We start from the raw sequence: 18,912 nt of genomic DNA on the forward strand, positions 1-18,912 counted from the left end.
TATATGGCATATGTAAAATGTATATATATTTAAAGCCTACAGGGATTGATTAAAAATATCTCCAGTTAAAAAGCTGTTTATTTTATTGCTTGATACTCATTTTCTTTATATTATACTCAACAGGGAGAGCTTGAGAGAGTAATGAATAAAGAGACCCTTAATTTGTCTCCATAGAGAAAATTTTCTCACATGGGGAAATAAGTGATTGAAAGATTAATAGGGTCGAATATTCATGGTTACTTAGTAACAAAGTAACATCCACACATCACAGAATAATATCATTGTCTAAGCAGCAAGACAGGAGGTTAACAATGTTTACTTCAGAATACTGAGAGCTAGATCAATTAAGTTGGCTGCTCTTCATATAGTCACCTAAGGGCTTCAGCAGGCAGCCCAGTGAATCTCTGAACTACCTGCATAATTACTTGACCTTCCAATTCACTTTCTATTTTTCATCCTTTGCTTTGTTTCTTTTCTAAATATTTATTTATTTATTTATTTATTTATTTATTTATTTATTTATTTATAGCATGAGCCAGGGTTAGGCAGAGGGGCAGAGAGAGAGAGAGAGAATCTTTTTTTTTTTTAAATTTTTTTTTTAATTTTTATTTATTTATGATAGTCACACACACACAGAGAGAGAGAGAGAGAGAGAGGCAGAGACATAGGCAGAGGGAGAAGCAGGCTCCATGCACTGGGAGCCCGACGTGGGATTCGATCCCAGGTCTCCAGGATCGTGCCCTGGGCCAAAGGCAGGCGCCAAACCGCTGCACCACCCAGGGATCCCGAGAGAGAGAATCTTAAGCAAGCTTCACACTCAGCATGGAGCCCCATACAGGGTTCAGTCTCCTGACCCCTGAGATCATGACATGAGCCAAAATCAAGAGTTGGACACTTAATCCACTGAGCCACCCAGGTGTGCCAGTACAACCTTTGTTTTGAAAGGCAAGATCCATTTACTAAAACTAGTCCTTGAGAGCATCTAGAAGATAGGAAGCGTGTGTGATTTTTGGGGCGAAGGTAGGGTGGTGTAGGTATATGTGTCTCATCACTTTTCTGCATGTTAAAAATTAGAAAATCCAGGCTTGTTTGAAGTAGCCCTTCCCCACATTATCTTGCTTAATTTGTTTCACATCATTTATCACTCTGTGATTATGTTATTTGTCTCTTACCTATCTCTCCACAATGCACAAGGTCTAAAAGAGGAGCACCTATCTTCTGAAGTATTTTTAGAGCCTAGAAGAGTGACTGGCTCATAGTAGGTGTTTTACATAATAAAGAATAAAGTCTAATGAGTGAGATTAAAGAATATATTTTAAATTTATAATAAAAAGCAAACAACGATTTATGAAACACTATTGAAAGGTTGTCTAGTTATGCAGTAAACTCATGTTTTGTGTTTCACAGAAAGACACTGAGACAAAACCCACATGACAGATTTTCCACCTCATTTCCCCTTTGTAACTGCTTCAGTTTATCCAACTCAGAGGCATGAACATGGTAGTAAAACGGGGAGAGCCATTTAACCTTGTGCATGGTGAATCAAATCCCTATAGGTCCAGGTGACTAATGCAAATGATTCAACTGGGCTCAGGGACAGTGGCTGGTGTTCACAACCCAACAGCAGCAATGGATTTTGGCACTGATGCCATGTTAGAATTCAGCCTCCTTTGAGTTTTCTAGGAACACTGGAATCTGGACTTTGACATTAAATATCTCAACTTCTAAATGTTGGCATTTAATTCGAAAAATGCTAATACACCGTGCCAGCCAAATAAAAAATTTTGCGCCCCGTATGGCTCATGAGCTGCCATTTTTTTGACGTCTTATGAACATTTGGACTTGGGGGTTGTTTTCAATTTGATTTCCTTTTATCCTCTCTGAAGAATCTTGGCTCCCTCTTCTATCTGGTCCCAATAAAGATTTAGTGATGAGTTTCTGCATTTTACCTTGGCTTTGCCCTGGCAATTCCCTAATACCCTGTTTCTAGAAATTTCTCCTGGGACCCATGCTTGCCTGGGCAAGACAAACCATATGTCCACATCTCTCAAAGTACCCTGATATACCTCTTGATCTTTGACAAAGATGACAGTCTTTAGTTTCTTCAGCCTGTGCCAATAATGGGCAGGAAGGTGGATGGAGGGGAGGAGAGAGAAGAAGAACAATCTGAGATATAGAAATGATTCTCTCCACTTGTCTTCATCTGGCCAACAAAATATTCCCTCCTGCACATCTCAGGAGCTTGGTATTAAAAGTACATTTGAGTGAGTGGTCAGTTAATTAGTACCAGGTGATATCATCCTTGCAATTTTCCTTCTCCATTTAGTGGAGCAGCTATGTCTTCATACTTGTGGGTTGTGGAGCAGCGGCAGTTACAATGACCAATACCAACTCCGATGAGTAGTTGTAGCTGGGAGGCAAAGCCCATACAAACTGGGAGAGTAATTTTCAACAATGGGGGATTAATCCCTCATCTGAATAAGGGTGTGTCCAGGCAGGTTTTTTTCAGTTATATTACAAAACAAAAAGGAAAACAAATAATGTTTAAAAAACTTCTTGAGCATCCTCATCACGATGAGTAGGTTGCAGAATGCTAGAACATCCCTCACTACCAAGTGAAAGTTCTGTTCTAAGGCAAGATCCACTTTTTGTAAAGTGACCTTCCACACGTTAGAACTTCAACTCAGGCTCCAAGCTTGAGGAAAGTCTGTCTTTGATATTTATGTGCTATTTGGTGTCAATACAAGTATAGAAACACAGAAGGGCAGAAAAAGGCTTGGCGGAGGGAGTGAAACTATATGGGGACAAGCAGCCATTGAAGGCATGTGGGGCATCCAGGTTGGCATAGCATAGAGGCGATTGTGAAGACGTCATCAGAATTCAGATGAGTTCTTATCCTCAGGCCAGTGGTATGCTACCAGATGATCTGTGAATCTCTTCTGAAAGTGCATGGAATACACACACGGAGGTATATGTACATATAATTTGTATGTATATTTTATGTTATCCATGCTTCATTTTTCTCAGGAAAGTATCCATGACTTCCATTAAATTGTAGAAAGGTCCATGACACCCTGCTAAGTTAAGAATCACTGATTTAACTGAAGCCTCTGAGAGCAAATTATAGCGTGAGATGCAAAAGGCCTCAAACAGGCCCTAAGGAACAGCCTTTGGGGAATGGAGATGTCACTGGTGATAGCAACTTCAGTAAATTTGAGAAGATTTTAGGGTAGTGGGTTGTGGCATAATGGGAGAAAGGAAGTGGAGGCCCTGAAATGTAGATTATTGTTCAAAAAGCTCAAAGCACCTGTCCAAGATGAGAAAGAAGGCATAGTTGGAGGGGAATGCAAGGCCCAAGGAGTTCTGGGTAAGATATGGGAGGTTTGGTCCCATTGAAATATTGAGAAATACACAAATCAGTAAAGCAGGCTTTGTAGGAGGTGGAAGGTGATGGGTTCTGGAACAAAAGAGAACAAATTAAGGCTCTTAGTAGGCATTTGAATAAATAAAATGCTTGTCATATGAATGTTTTGGATAACTTTTTGTTTTTTAAATATTTATTATCAGGCTATTCATTTATTTGACACGCAGAGAGAGACCATAAGCAGGGGGAGCGGCAGAGGGAGAAGGAGAGGCAGATTCCCCGCTGAGCAGGGAGCCCGATGTGGGTGGGACTCCACCCCAGCCCTCTGGGATCATGACCTGTGCACAAGGCAGATGCTTAAACAATTGAGCCACCCATGCGCCCCTGGGTAACTTTTTGAATGGATAAGTTACTACTGATGTAGGAACTTGGGATAAAAACAGTAAGCACCTCTTGAGAAACACATCAGCTAATATTGAAGTGTAGCAAAACATCAGAACACACTGAGCACAACATATTGCCACATCAGTGAGTGAAATACACCTGACCCATACTATGCATTGTACCCACGATTATGGTTTTAGGCGTTCATCATCTGGTCGCTAAAATATTGCCCTGAACTTCTGACTAGAGGCTGGTCCTAGGCTTGCCCTCCGCGCATGATCCCAGGACTAACACAAGTCATTTCCCCTAGACAGCATAGGAAAAAACAGCTCTAATAAACATAGTTATAGTTAGTTGATTCTTGTTACAAAACCTTTGTGTTCCGTAATTATCTGCTAAAAACTGGGAAATGGACTTGCTTTTGAACCATCTCGTGTTATTCTTTGCAATTTATGTGGAAAATAATATGCAAAAGTGGATCAGTGAAGCACCTCTGAAACCTCGCCATTTCCTTTGAGCAAAGCAGATAGTATAATTTGCTCCAAAAAAAAAAAAAAAAAAAAAATTTTTTGCTCCAAATGGCTGTCTAGACCAAAAACCCAAACGGATTCTTTACGGAAAATGCACGTCCGCAGAAGCTTGAATTCCTGTCGTGCTCTGTACTGACCTCTGAATCAGACTTGGGCAGATGGCAGAAAAGTACATTTTCTGAGTGGAGATGGAAGAGAAAGCTCCAGATGTGTAAAGAGTAGCTGCTAAAAGTTGTGTATCTTGACTGATGATTAAATGTTCCGCTCTGGAAAAAAGCTAACGTCCTTCAGAATTTATTAGAGGCTTGTCTTAACAATTACTTTAACTGTAATGAACATTTATTGATTTTTCTTTAAATTTAGTGTTCTAGTACCCCACTACTTTGCCTGGTTGCAGCTTATCTTTCCAATCTTGGAGGAGATTTTACCTTCTCTGGGAAGACTTCCACTTCTCCCCCTACATTTTCTAGTCCCTACCATCAAATGGACTGAAGCCCGGATGGCAGATAAGTTTGCTATAAATATTTTGACTTTTCTTCAACAAAGATAATTACAGACTAAAGAAACAGCAAGAAGACTCTAAAACCCTATAAATTAATTTGAAGGCTTTTAATGGGTATTTTCTCATTATGAATTTATCATTAACAATGTTTTCTATTATAGGACAATCTATATTTTATTTGGGGTGCTTTTAAAATTTAGGAACTTCTCTATGGATTCTGTACTTTATTTTATTTTTATTTTTGGTTTCTGTACTTTAAAACTTAATTTTAGTTCTTCATTATTGAAATAATTTAAAATAACTTAAATACATTTCAAAAAACCTGAAAAATAGAAAAGTCAAGACAAATTATGTATGCTTTCCTTGCTTAACACAATCATTCTGAGAGTTGATTTGTATTTCTTCTGCATTTTTTACATAATTGTATCCTGATTTACTTTAATATTGTACAAAAAACCCCCATTGTGTCTGGTGACAATGTGGCCTATATTAGAGATATTCCCTATTTTATTTTAAGGTAGTTTTGCCTATGTAAGTTATTTCCAAAATTTTACTTAAAAAGAAAACTTGAAAACATGTCTAAGGCTCAATTTTTTTTTTCCAATTATCGGTTTATGCCTCTTCTAAAAAATATAATAAGGAATATTCTGTTTGATTAATATAGAAGTAGCTGTCCATTTAAAATTCAACCTACACTGAGTGATGTGGTTTGCTTTACATACACTGGAGAAAATTCAGCTGAAATCCTTTCTTCCCTCTGGTGGATTTTAATTCCAAAACAGATAAAACAATTTTTTAGTTTTGCAACAGAATATTTTTACAGAAATCAATGTTTAGTTCATTTTAACAAATGTATTTTTGTATGTTTTAAAAATTACTGAGGTTCTAAATAACAGGAATAATCTTATGTAGATTAAGCAAAAAGAGAGAGTTTATGGAAGGATATGAGGGTAATTATGGGTTCAAGCTTTGACCTTGGGAAGGACGGGAATCCAGGATCCTGGGACCTTAGCAGTAAGAATTTATGGAATTCTCCTTGGGAATACTGCCATTGATAAGATTGAGCTCTTAAAATGCTCAATTTCTAGATTTTTCCATTCAAAAGTTAAAATTCTTTAAGGGAGATGCTGATTGGCCCAGAGAGGATCATGTGTTGACATCAAAGAATGAGCTTTTCCTAGGAAATACAGCTGCTCTTCACTGGCTATTTTGCCTCTAAGTGGTGACACCTTTCCAACAGTATGTCAGAGCTTCTCACTTCTGTGAAATATTGAACATCTCTTTAATCTATGTGCTTGAGTTAAATGCCAAGAAGAGAAGCTGTAATAGAGACAAGAAGGAAGGAGATGGATTCTGTTTATCTTACTAATTCTGTTGCATTGCTGATTTATCATCAGTGTGCAAAAGAACCTTAAGTGATTCAAGGGATGTTCTTGGTTTGCTGTAAAGACTTAGAATCTTTCTCCATCATCATCTGGAGTTATGTCACTGTTGTTAAAACAGCAGCTTCCAAAATTAGAATTTTAGTTCAGCAGTTTCAAAGCATTTGTGGAATGACTTTAAATATGAAAATATCAATAAATGAAAGATTCCTGAGCTGTGTTCTAATGGAAACTATTTTATGTGTGTTGAAGTGAAATACAGAGACAATAACAATTTCTCTTTGAATGTTCACTATGTATAAAAACATCAGACTGAGCAGTTTCTCATCTTATTTAATTCTTATGAAATTCAATTATGAGGTAGTTTTCATCAGTGTTCAGCCTTATTTTAGAGGTGAGAGAACTAAACTCAGGGATTTTTAGTAACTTCCTCAAGTGTATACAGACATCAACTAGCAGAGTTAAGATTTATTCTCGTGTTTTTTTATTCTAAGCCTGATATTTTTTGAACTGTATAGCATTGCTCACATAGTCTGAGTCCTTCCAGTTGAGTCTAAATGTGCCCAGTGGGTGTGTCATCACATGTCCTGGTATCTGTAGGGTAGACCTGACAGGAGGGGTACCTTATGAATCATCTGGGACAGACAAAATGAGTTAAGAGAGAGAAAGAGAGAGAGAGAAGAAGGAAGGAAAGAAGGAAGGAAGGAAGGAAGGAAGGAAGGAAGGAAGGAAGGAAGGAAGGAAGGGAGGAAGGAAGGGAGGAAGGGAGGAAGGAGAAAGAAAGAATAAAAGGAGAGAGGAAAGAAAAAAAAGAAAGCCAAAGTCATAACCAGAAAAGGCAAAAGCATGCAGCAAATCTTAGATGTGAGTCTAGGATACAGCAGAGACATAAACTTGGAGTCTGGAAAAATGAACTGAGAGCAAAGGAGATTTATGGAGGCTTTAGTTTAGATTTTTAGGAGACAGTGTGAATAGGAGTAGATTAGATTATATAGAAGCATGCAGGAGAGGCACTAAGTGAGATTCATTGCTTGAAAAAGCTACATGGAGCTTGGAGTTTGTTGCCTCTTTTCTCTCCTTCCCCTGTAATTTGCCAAACCACACAGAACAGGGTTTATCTGGAGCTTTTTGGTTCTATGTTATAAGTCTATTTTATGTCTGGAAGCATCTGTGGAGTGAGATCCCCAATATATCCAGCCAGTCCTCTTACAGAATCAGATACTGGCAACTATTGTTGGTGGTACTTAGATGTTAGGATTTCTTGTTCCAAGGATTTTGGTTGTATCTTCCAATGGTGTGTGTCCTGGGGTCAAGGAATGAAAATATTATGCTTCTAAGCATGTTGTCTCAAGAAGTTGGTAAGATGGGTTAGATGTGGATGGAATGGGAAACTCTAAGATGTTGGTTGATAGGTATATGATTTCAGATACCCAGGATATCCCCAAAGATTGCTGCTCCAGATGGTCCAAAGCTGTTTCCCATTGAGGGAACTCAGACACTTCTGGCTTAAGCAGGTGCAACATGCAGATTCATTCATAGACCAGATAATTCTTTCAAAATTTTCTCTGATGGTTAGGCACTTTCACCTGAGCTCGACCATCCTAGAACTCCATTGTTTTAGGAAATCAATTCCATTATAGTGTTTCCCATCATTATCACTGCCTACAGAGCCAGAGACCTCTTCAAGGATGTTGATGGTCCCTTTAGCAATGCATTTCATGTTGACTTCGTAATGGAATTTCTTCAGGGCTCTCATAAGGATGGCTAGCAGATTGCCCTTAATAGAATCATATGAAATATCCATTTACAAGAACCTTAAGATTCCTTCTATTCAGGGTTCTATAGGCATCACTAAGTTCAAGCTTCAATTAGCCAACTGAATAGACTTAATTCACATGGGCTCAAACCAATCCAGTAAATCCCAGATCATAGATGATATTGTACCCATGTCAATGAACTCAGGCTGATGGCTAGATTTTTAGAATTTAGAATTTAGAATTTTTTTAGAATCCCCTTTCACGTTGCCCCAGGCTCTGACAAGTTTGACAAAATCTTTTAACCCTTTGATGTATACATTGCCTTTCTAGAGTAGGCCTCATTCCTCTCTCCTCTGATACTTGGGGGTATAACTCATAAGGGCCTGGGAACAGAGGCAGTGGGGTGTGTCCTGAGAAGAGTCCATATGAGTTTGCAAAGCAACTTATACAGATATATCATTTAAAGACTTGAGTGTAGAAGAGGACTGATTTTCTCAGAGTGAAGGAAAGTGGAGGGAGAAAAGAGAAGCTCAGTGGATTTGGAAGATGAGTTTTTAATTTCATCCATTTCTGCTTAGATGTTGCCATGCTATGATTCAGAGTCCTGCTTCTTCTAAACAGGGTCTTTATTTTAGCAAAACTACCTGAAAGGAGCAAACATTTGGTTGGAGCTTTAATTCTGCTAATATTGCAATTAGACTCTTGCTTAATTACATATTAGCTGTGTCTACTCTGTGACTGGGGACCAAGACCCAGTCAATGTCACCACAAGGACTTTCTGGTTCTTCTTCATGAAAGCTCTTAATTGTATTCTTGTATTCACGTTCATGTTCAAATTTGAATTCGTGTTTATATTGTTTAATTTCCATTTTTTCCCCACTGTGCTCCCTAGCTGTCAGGAGAAGCAACATGGCTCCATAATTTTTATCATCAGTACTATGTCCATAGTACCACAGACACTTGATATCCTAGTAACTTGCCCTCCATCTGCACACCATATAATGCTGCCAATAGGGGCAATTTGAGTGACTCTGATGTTTTTATACATTACAGATCATCTGTATCCCATTTTTGCCTGGCTAAGAAAATAGTCCTTGCATTCTTCAAATATATGAACAAGTCTCACCCAATTCCAGGATCCAGTTCTGAGAGTCTGTTTTCTGGAACTATGTAATTGTCAATTTTATGTATAAAACTGGCTAGGCTGTAGTCTTTAGTTATTAAATTCAACATTAATCTAGGTGTTTCCATGAAGTTATTTTGTAAATATCATTAAGTTAAGGAACCAGAGATGGGGAGATTATCCTTGATTATCTGAGTGGGTCCAATGTAACCGCAAAGGTCCTTATAATAGGAAGATAAGAGGATCAGAGTGAGTAGTAGGAGATGTGACAATGGAAGCAAAAGACTGGGGTGACACCAGGAAGGGACATAAACCAGGGAATGCAGATGGCCTCCAGAGGCTAAAAAGAGCAAAGGAATGAATTCTAACCCGAAGCCTCAAGAAGTAATGCAGCCCTGTGACACCTCGATTTTAGACTTCTGACTTTGGGGACTGAAAGAGTAAATTTGTGTTGTTTTAAGCTGCTACATTAATGGTCATTTGTAACAGCAGCAAGAGGAAAGTAATACAGATTTTTACACCAGTAGTTGGTATAACTTTGGCTATATTTATCAGGGTGCCAACAGGAATGCATACTAAAAAATAAGATAATCTGATACAAAAAGGACTGTTTATAAGATGTAGTTGTGGAAGAACCACAAGTGATAGTGCAGAAATAAGGGATCTAGTGCCTCTTGGACTGTAGTTACTCCTAGAATGAAAAAAATGAGGGAAGGGAACCATTACCAGATCCTAAGGGAGATTATTATATAATTGTATAGTTGTATAGTTCATCTGCCTGATGCACAGCAAGGAATGGGTTTATTCAAGAATCAGTCAAATGAAGAGACTGGAGGCTGGCTCAAATCTATCTCACTCACCTGAGAATACAACAAGTTTTTATAACCACAGGGATTGGGATTATATACATATTGATGAAAAGGGCAGGGAAGTTTATGACTCTTCATGAGGAAAGATGGAGTATGTACATTGAGCAAACATATATGTAACATATATCCCATGTCCACTTTGCCTTAAACACTTAATATTAAAATGAAGCAAGATTCAGCCCCTGACTTCAGGAGGTCATCTTAGGACAAGAGGGGTATGCACATGCTCTGAGAGCTAGTATGGGCTGGATAGGGTCTTGGGCTTGATGTCTGGGGTAAGGAACACAAAGCTTTGCTTGTTCAAAGGCTGGAGCCATATCAGTGACCTTCATTTATGTCGGCCTGGGTCTTTGCAGAAAAGCAAATGGATTGTTAGTGGAGTCTGAAAAGACATAATAGTTGATTAGAGAGAAACAGGTCCCTGGCAAAAGCTTTAAGTTTCCTGTTAGTCTTAACCTCATTAATCCTATGGGTCTAAGGTCTATTTATTGCTCTCTACTTTTTTTTTAAATTTTATTTATTTATTTATTTATGATAGTCAGAGAGAGAGAGAGAGAGAGAGAGAGAGAGTGGCAGAGACACAGGCAGAGGGAGAAGCAGGCTCCATGCACCGGGAGCCCAATGTGGGATTCGATCCCGGGTCTCCAGGATCGCGCCCTCGGCCAAAGGCAGGCGCCAAACCCCTGCGCCACCCAGGGATCCCGGCTCTCTACTTTCATATTAAAGATGTCTAGATCAAAGTCCAGTAGACTATAGCTTGCAGGCCAAATCTTGCCTGTGGCTTATTTTTATACAGCCCATAAGCTAAAAATTGCTTTATACTTTTTTAAAGGCTTAGGGTAAAAAGGGTAGGAGGAAGAACATGTGACAGAGATCCTGTTGTAAAACTTAAAATTATATAAAAAGTAAAACATGACAAAAATAGTAAGGAAGAGAAAGAGGTAGAAATAAATCATATACACAAAGAAATCTGAAGATGTATCTAAGATGTCTAACATCTGAATAATAGGAGTTTCAGAAAGAGAGAACAGAAAAAAACACGGAGGGGTGAAACCATCAGTAAAATAACTCAGAAAATATCTCAAATGGAAGTACATGAGTTTTTATGTTGGAAAGTTTCTCTGAGTGTCCAGTACAAAAATTAAGATAGACCTAGACATCATTATGAAATTTCTGAACACTGAGTATAAAGCAGAAATTTTTCTGACCTTCGGAGAGAATATAACAATTCAGGTCGTCCATACAGGATCAGGATGAGTTTGGATTTCTCAACAGAATACTTGAAGCAAGGGGACAATGGAAAGGTATCTTTGAGATTCTTTTTTTTTTTAAAGAGATTTATTTATTTATGGGAGGGGATGGGGCAGAGGGAGAGATAATCTAAAGCAGACTCCATACTGAGTGTAAGCCTGATATGGGGCTCTATCCAGTGACCCTGAAATCATGATTGGAGCCAAAAACCAAGAGTCAGACACTTAACTGACTGAGCCACCCAGGTACCCAATATCTTTGAAATTCTGAAGAAAATTATCTCCTCCCTCAAATTCTTCACCAATGAAACAAATATATTTTCAAGCATTTGAGCTTCAGAAATTTACTGCCACACCCATTTCCTCAAAATCTGTTGGAGGACGTGATCCACCAAGTAACAAAAGTAAGAGTAGAAAGAAGAAAGCATTTCATACAGACAACAGAGTATCCAACAGATGAGGGAACCTGGGAATCCCTGGTATGATAATAAAGAGAGATCCCAGGATTCTAACTGGGCACCAAAAAGAAGGTATAGATCAGGTCAAGTGACTCAAAAGGCAGAATCATGTGTTTTCACTGGGATCTCAGGAGCCATTGTGCCTTTTTTTTTTTTTTTTTTTTTTTTGAGAGAAAGAGGGAGCAAGCATGAAAGAGCATGAGTTGGGGGATGCAGAGAGAAAGGGAGAGCTAGAACCTTAAGCAGGCTCTACATTGACCATGGATCCCAACATGGGGCTTGATTCCATGACCCAGAGATCATGACCTGAGCCGCAATAAAGAGGGGGACACCCAACTGACTGAGCTACTCAGGTGCCCCATTGTCCTTTTTTGTAACTTGAAGACACAATACCCAGTACTATCTGGCCAAGACTTTGATCAGTCTTTGGCTTATCTTGATAAAGTTCCTCTAGTCCTCTGCACGCTCTCCTGCTTGGATCAGTTAAGACATTCATTTCACCTCATGGAAGTGCTGTTTTGATTTGAGAGATGTTGGCAGGTCAATGTGAACTTCAAAGCAGAATGCACTAAGCAACTCACTGGATCTGACCACATTTCTCCTAGATGTCAGTAGCTGGTCTACACTACAGCCTTGCTGAATGCCTTCAGCCCTATACTTCTCAGGTTCCACTCATGAGTTTGCCCACTTGAGTTTTCTACCACTTTTTGGTTTCCCAAAAAGAAGTCTTTTAAGATCACAGGGTCAGGGATCCCTGGGTGGCTCAGCGGTTTAGTGCCTGCCTTTGGCCCAGGGCGCGATCCTGGAGTCCTGGGATCAAGTCCCGCATCGGGCTCCTGGCGTGGAGACTGCTTCTCCCTCCTCCTGTGTTTCTGCCTCTCTCTCTATGTCTATCATAAATAAATAAATAAATAAATAAATAAATCTTTAAAAAAAAAACACAGAGTAGCACATTCCCGACTATGGTAGAGAGATACTAATTTTTGTTCCATAAGGAAATTTTATATAGTATGGGAAGTATTGGCTTATCTTTATATGGATAAGTTCAGTTTTTCAAACCTGAGTAATATTTTATGTGGGGACACACAGTGGTAAAACTATACAGAGAATTTAAAAAGTTAAGATAGTGGTGAGTACCTCAGCAAGGGATGCAGAGGAGGAAAGTGAGGGCACAAAGTTGGAGAAAGATTATAAGATGTCTCTTAAGCTTTTGTAATACTTTTACTTGAAGTGGGTAGTCTGTAAATGGTATTCATTATTCTTGAAATTATTCTTAATATTTTAATTTGGGGCAAAAAGAGGTTAGATATAACAGAGACTGATTTTGCTTAGCATTTTGTGATTCTGACACTGATATCAAATTTGGAATTCACAGGAGAGATAATACTTGAGCAGTGAGCCTTTTGGAATGCTGTGATCAATTCAAGTTCCTATTTTTTGTGTATGGTTCACAATTAAAAAAAAAAGATGATTAGCATTTCCTATGTCACCCGAAGAAAATCAATTTACTGCTTCACTTGACATTTATTATTGGGTAATGACCATATGCAAACTTCCTGTTGTAAGCTGGTAATGAGAAGAGTAAAGACAAAGTGGTCCTTGGCTTCATGGAGCTCCTAGTCTAGGGAAAGAGACAGATATGCCCCTCCATGGATCATAAATGCTAGGCAGATAGTGAGTAAGCTAATGTAACTCGCCACCCCATACCTAGAATTGCTGAAGTAAAAAATAACCAGAATACTTTAAAATGCATAGCTTGGCTTTTCAGAAATACTCAGATGGTGGAAATTAAAATGTACACACATGAGCCCATGCTGTGGCTTCTGTCACAAGGAAGGTGCAAGGCTTCCTGCACACAAGGTGTGCAAGGAATTCACTGGTCTCCATGACAGAGGCCTTGATGTAGGAGGAAGTGTTAGGTCCCTGCAAGGTGGGCAATTATTTCAATGCACTTACCTAACTCATTAATTACAATCCTGAAATCTTAAAACATTAAGAGCAGACAAAAAGGAAGGATGAACAGATGTCAATCTGAGGTTCTAAACGTGGGCAAAAAGTGGCAAGATATGGATAAGAAAAACTTTTGCTTAGCATTCTGCGATTCCAGTGCTAATACATATGGAATTTCTGGGGATGATAATCCTTAAGCAGTACATCTTTTCTAGGGGTCTGGCTAACCCTAATGTATAGTTATAGATGCCCTTCTGATCTTTCTTCTTTACATATCAGAAAGAACAGGAAAATACTTCTCCTAGGTTCAAAAATCAAAGATCAAAACAATAGCAGCTCCCAGTTAGCTAATCTCCTCTAAACTGAATTTACTGAAATGTAAATGTTTATGTCAAACCAATTTCCTAAAAGGTACTGTTTGTACAAATTAATTTAGGACCAAGCTGCCTTTGGTAAAATCTGAGTTTTTGGTTGCCTTTCTCATAAGTAGATTTATTTCCTAACCCTTATGTCATATAAAATTAGAAATTTAGACTCAGATCCAGACTTTCATAGTTAACAAGAAGTTAAAAATGTATCCCTTAGGAAGAAGTGAAAAGTCACTTAAACTTTTTCTTTCTTCCTTTAGAGAAGTTAGTATTCCTTGTAAGCTCATCTGTGATCAGCAAGTAGAAGGAGCAGAAATTCCTGGCATGTACCAGTTTAACAGTCTCTCAACTCAGCAAATAAACCTCATAAAATTCTGCTATTAATAGTAACTATAATGATAATAATGTATAATTCAGATATGATCAGTCATTGTCTTATTACATTTTTTAATTATGGAAATCTCCAAACATACAAAAAGTAGAGAAACAGTATAGAATAGAAAACACGTATGTATTCATCACCCAGAGTCGATAATTATTTACATGCTTCCTCTACCCTCACTGTTCACTTTTCTCTGTTCCTAAGTCATTTTGGAGCAAATCTCAGTCACTTATTTAATGAACAAATGCTTTAGTATACATTTCCAAAGACATGACTCTTCATAAAAAAATTAACATGACCATAATATTATCACCTCTAAAAAATTAATCAGTATTCTTTAATATCATCAGATACTCTGAGTTCAAAGTTCTCCAGTTGACCAGCTATTCTTAACTTGCATAAGGCCTAACAAAACAGAAAAAGAATTCTAAACTGTATCAGGAAGTTTTACAGTGATGACTTAACACAGAGAAGAGAATATTTTGACATTAATGGTAAATGTTAAATGCAGCGTGAGTTCATCTGACTGCTCAGCTGAACAACTTAGTCACTGCACTTCCATGTATTTACTTAAAATATGCACAGGTTCCAGAACTTTCTTAAGGAATAATGTGAATGGCTGGCTTTGTAATAGTCCTGTGGGGGAGATAGTTTTGTTTGGGGAATGCAGGAAAGCTCATTTAGTGATGCAAGATTGGAGAACCTGACTAGGAAACAGAATTGGGGAAATTCAGGCAGTCTAGGTTGCAGACTTATGAGAGCCCAGCTACTGGAATTACAAAGTGGCATATGTTAAGTCCCTCTGTGCAGATTTCAGATTCTAGGCAGGCAGTAACGTTGTCCTAACTTTGAACATATGTCCTGTATTGGCTGGGGGGCCTTACAATCTGATTCACAGTCTTACTAGACACCACTCAGCCTAGCTCCCAAAACAGTCCAGGTGCTATTATTGAAATAAGATAGAATGGTTACTGGGAAACCAAAGAGCCGCAGGAAGAGTGGAAATGGCCATGAGAACAATGCTCCGCTTCACTGAGGAGATTAAGAAAAATCTAGAATGACGAGCAGAGACAAACGTCTTTTTAAAATTTAATGTACAAGAATATGACTGAAGGAAAAATAGAAAAATAGCTGAGTACTATAATGAAATGATGATGAGAGGTGTCATTCCCTTTTAATTCTGCTGAGAAGAACCAGATAATCTTTGGGTTTTTTGGTAATGACCTGGTCATACTTAAAATTTTCTTTTTTTTTTTTCTTAAAGATTTTATTTATTCATTCATGAGAGAGAGAGAAAGAGAGATGCAGAGACACAAGCAGAGGGAGACACAAGCAGAGGCTCCTTCAGGGAGCCTGATATGGGACTTGATCCCAGGACTGCGGGATCATGGCCTGAGAGAGAGAGGCAGAGACACAGGCAGAGGGAGAAGCAGGCTCCCTGCGGGGAGCTCAGTGCAGAACTCAATCCCAGGACCCCGGGATCAAGCCCTGAACCTAAGGCAGATGTTCAATCAGTGAGCCACCCAGGCCTCCCGTCTACCTATTTTTAATCCATGCCTTGCCCTCCTTATTCTCAGCCACCTGCATATCCCCTAAGGATCACCAGCTGGTTTTCACGGTCCAGTCACTGCCTCCTGTCTTCCCTCTGTTCCCTCTGCCAAATCTACCAAATTCTACATGTAAGATGATGTTGGCAGGGTTCAGGACACACTACTGAAAATATGGTGCCTTGGCATATTGAATATTTTAAATTGAAGGAATTTGAGAAACACCGGGTTGAAGAAGGACTCCAGAGAGTCCTAATTTTAGATGCTTAACCACTGAGCCACCCAGGCACCCCCACACTTTAAATTTTCAATCTGTGTTTTCCTTACATTATTCATGAACAGCTAATGTTATGTGACTTGCCTTGTTATTTTCCTATTTCTTAATTACTAGTGCAACTTCTATAACAGCAGACTTTTAGAAATAAGCTTTTTATTTTAGAATAATTTTAGATTTGCAGAAAAGCCTGCAAAGATACTAAATATGACTTGCTTCACTAGCTTCCACCATCACTAAAATCATATATTACTGTGATTCATTTGTCAAAACCAGGAGATTGACATTAGTACATTATTATTAGTGTAATTCTACACTTTATTTAGATTTTGCCAGGTTTTCCATGAACATCCTCTTCCCATTCCAGAATCTAATAGAAGGTACCACTTAGTTGTCATGTGCCTAGTCTCCCCTGATCTGTGACAGTTCTTTCTTCTCCTCTCTCTTATAACCTGGACAATGTTGAGGAGCAGGGGCCAGGCAAATCCAGTCTGGGTTTGCCTGATATTTTTCTCATGGTGAGGTGAGAGTTATTGGCATTAGGAATGAAGACCAACCACAGAGTGGAGTTTTTTTCTCATCATGTGATATCAGGGAATACATCATATCCATGTGAAAACACAGATGCTGTGAACCTTCATCACTTGATTAAGGAGGTGTCTAGGTCTGTCCACTGCAGAGTCACTGTTTTCCCCTTTGTCTACTGTTATTTGGGAATGAGCCACTAAGTCTAGCCTATGGGGTGGGTGGTGGGGATTAAGCTCCATCTTGTGGACAAGGGAATATCTACACATATCATTTTTTTTAAATTTATTTTTTATTGGTGTTCAATTTACTAACATACAGAATAACCCCCAGTGCCCGTCACCCATTCACTCCCACCCCCCGCCCTCCTCCCCTTCTACCACCCCTAGTTCGTTTCCCAGAGTTAGGAGTCTTTACGTTCTGTCTCCCTTTCTGATATTTCCCACACACTTCTTCTCCCTTCCCTTATATTCCCTTTCACTATTATTTATATTCCCCAAATGAATGAGAACATATAATGTTTGTCCTTCTCCGACTGACTTACTTCACTCAGCATAATACCCTCCAGTTCCATCCACGTTGAAGCAAATGGTGGGTATTTGTCGTTTCTAATAGCTGAGTAATATTCCATTGTATACATAGACCACATCTTCTTTATCCATTCATCTTTCGATGGACACCGAGGCTCCTTCCACAGTTTGGCTATCGTGGCCATTGCTGCTAGAAACATCGGGGTGCAGGTGTCCCGGCGTTTCATTGCATTTGTATCTTTGGGGTAAATCCCCAACAGTGCAATTGCTGGGTCGTAGGGCAGGTCTATTTTTAACTCTTTGAGGAACCTCCACACAGTTTTCCAGAGTGGCTGCACCAGTTCACATTCCCACCAACAGTGTAAGAGGGTTCCCTTTTCTCCGCATCCTCTCCAACATTTGTTGTTTCCTGCCTTGTTAATTTTCCCCATTCTCACTGGTGTGAGGTGGTATCTCATTGTGGTTTTGATTTGTATTTCCCTGATGGCAAGTGATGCAGAGCATTTTCTCATATGCATGTTGGCCATGTCTATGTCTTCCTCTGTGAGATTTCTGTTCATGTCTTTTGCCCATTTCATGATTGGATTGTTTGTTTCTTTGGTGTTGAGTTTAATAAGTTCTTTATAGACTTGGAAACTAGCCCTTTATCTGATAGGTCATTTGCAAATATCTTCTCCCATTCTGTAGGTTGTCTTTGAGTTTTGTTGACTGTATCCTTTGCTGTGCAAAAGCTTCTTATCTTGATGAAGTCCCAATAGTTCATTTTTGCTTTTGTTTCTTTTGCCTTCGTGGATGTATCTTGCAAGAAGTTACTGTGGCCGAGTTCAAAAAGGGAGTTGCCTGTGTTCTTCTCTAGGATTTTGATGGAATCTTGTCTCACATTTAGATCTTTCATCCATTTTGAGTTTATCTTTGTGTATGGTGCAAGAGAGTGGTCTAGTTTCATTCTTCTGCATGTGGATGTCCAATTTTCCCAGCACCATTTATTGAAGAGACTGTCTTTCTTCCAGTGGATAGTCTTTCCTCCTTTGTCGAATATTAGTTGCCCATAAAGTTGAGGGTCCACTTCTGGGTTCTCTATTCTGTTCCACTGATCTGTGTGTCTGTTTTTGTGCCTTTCAGGGATCATTTCTATAGTTTGTTACACATATCATTTTGAATTCTCCTATAAGGAAGATCTGTGAAAGAAGACTTTTTGATTCACTGTAGGTCATTTAGGGAAGATTGTACATTTTCAGAACATAGGCATTTACTCAGTTACCTCTTGATGGAGAAATCTGTCACTCTCTCCCTCCCTGCCTGTCTCCATCAATGCGTACACACTGTGGTTAAAGAAGAAAAAGTTAACTTTGTCGGTTGAAAGTCATTCAATATTACTTGTCATTAAATGACTCATAAACGTCTATCATAGGCCATGTTTCTATACCAAAAGAAATAGTCAGAAAACAAAGTTGGAAAATCCAATCTTTTGTAAACACCAAAATAATTAGTCTGACTACTTTTGGCAGAATAAGTTGATGAATTTGGTATATTTTATGTTGTTCTATTAACATTTTTCACTGAAGAAGTCTGCCCAGCTATTGCATCTGTTCAATCATAATGTACAGTTCACATTGGCAGAATCGTGGTTCATGACCTTCTTTCTGCACAGAGTGTGAATTTGTTTACAACTTATGCTACACTTTTCCTTATTAAATATATGGCCAAACCCAAAGAA

Source organism: Canis aureus, chromosome 28 (genome assembly GCF_053574225.1).
Source record: "Canis aureus isolate CA01 chromosome 28, VMU_Caureus_v.1.0, whole genome shotgun sequence".
Taxonomy (NCBI): Eukaryota; Metazoa; Chordata; class Mammalia; order Carnivora; family Canidae; genus Canis; species Canis aureus.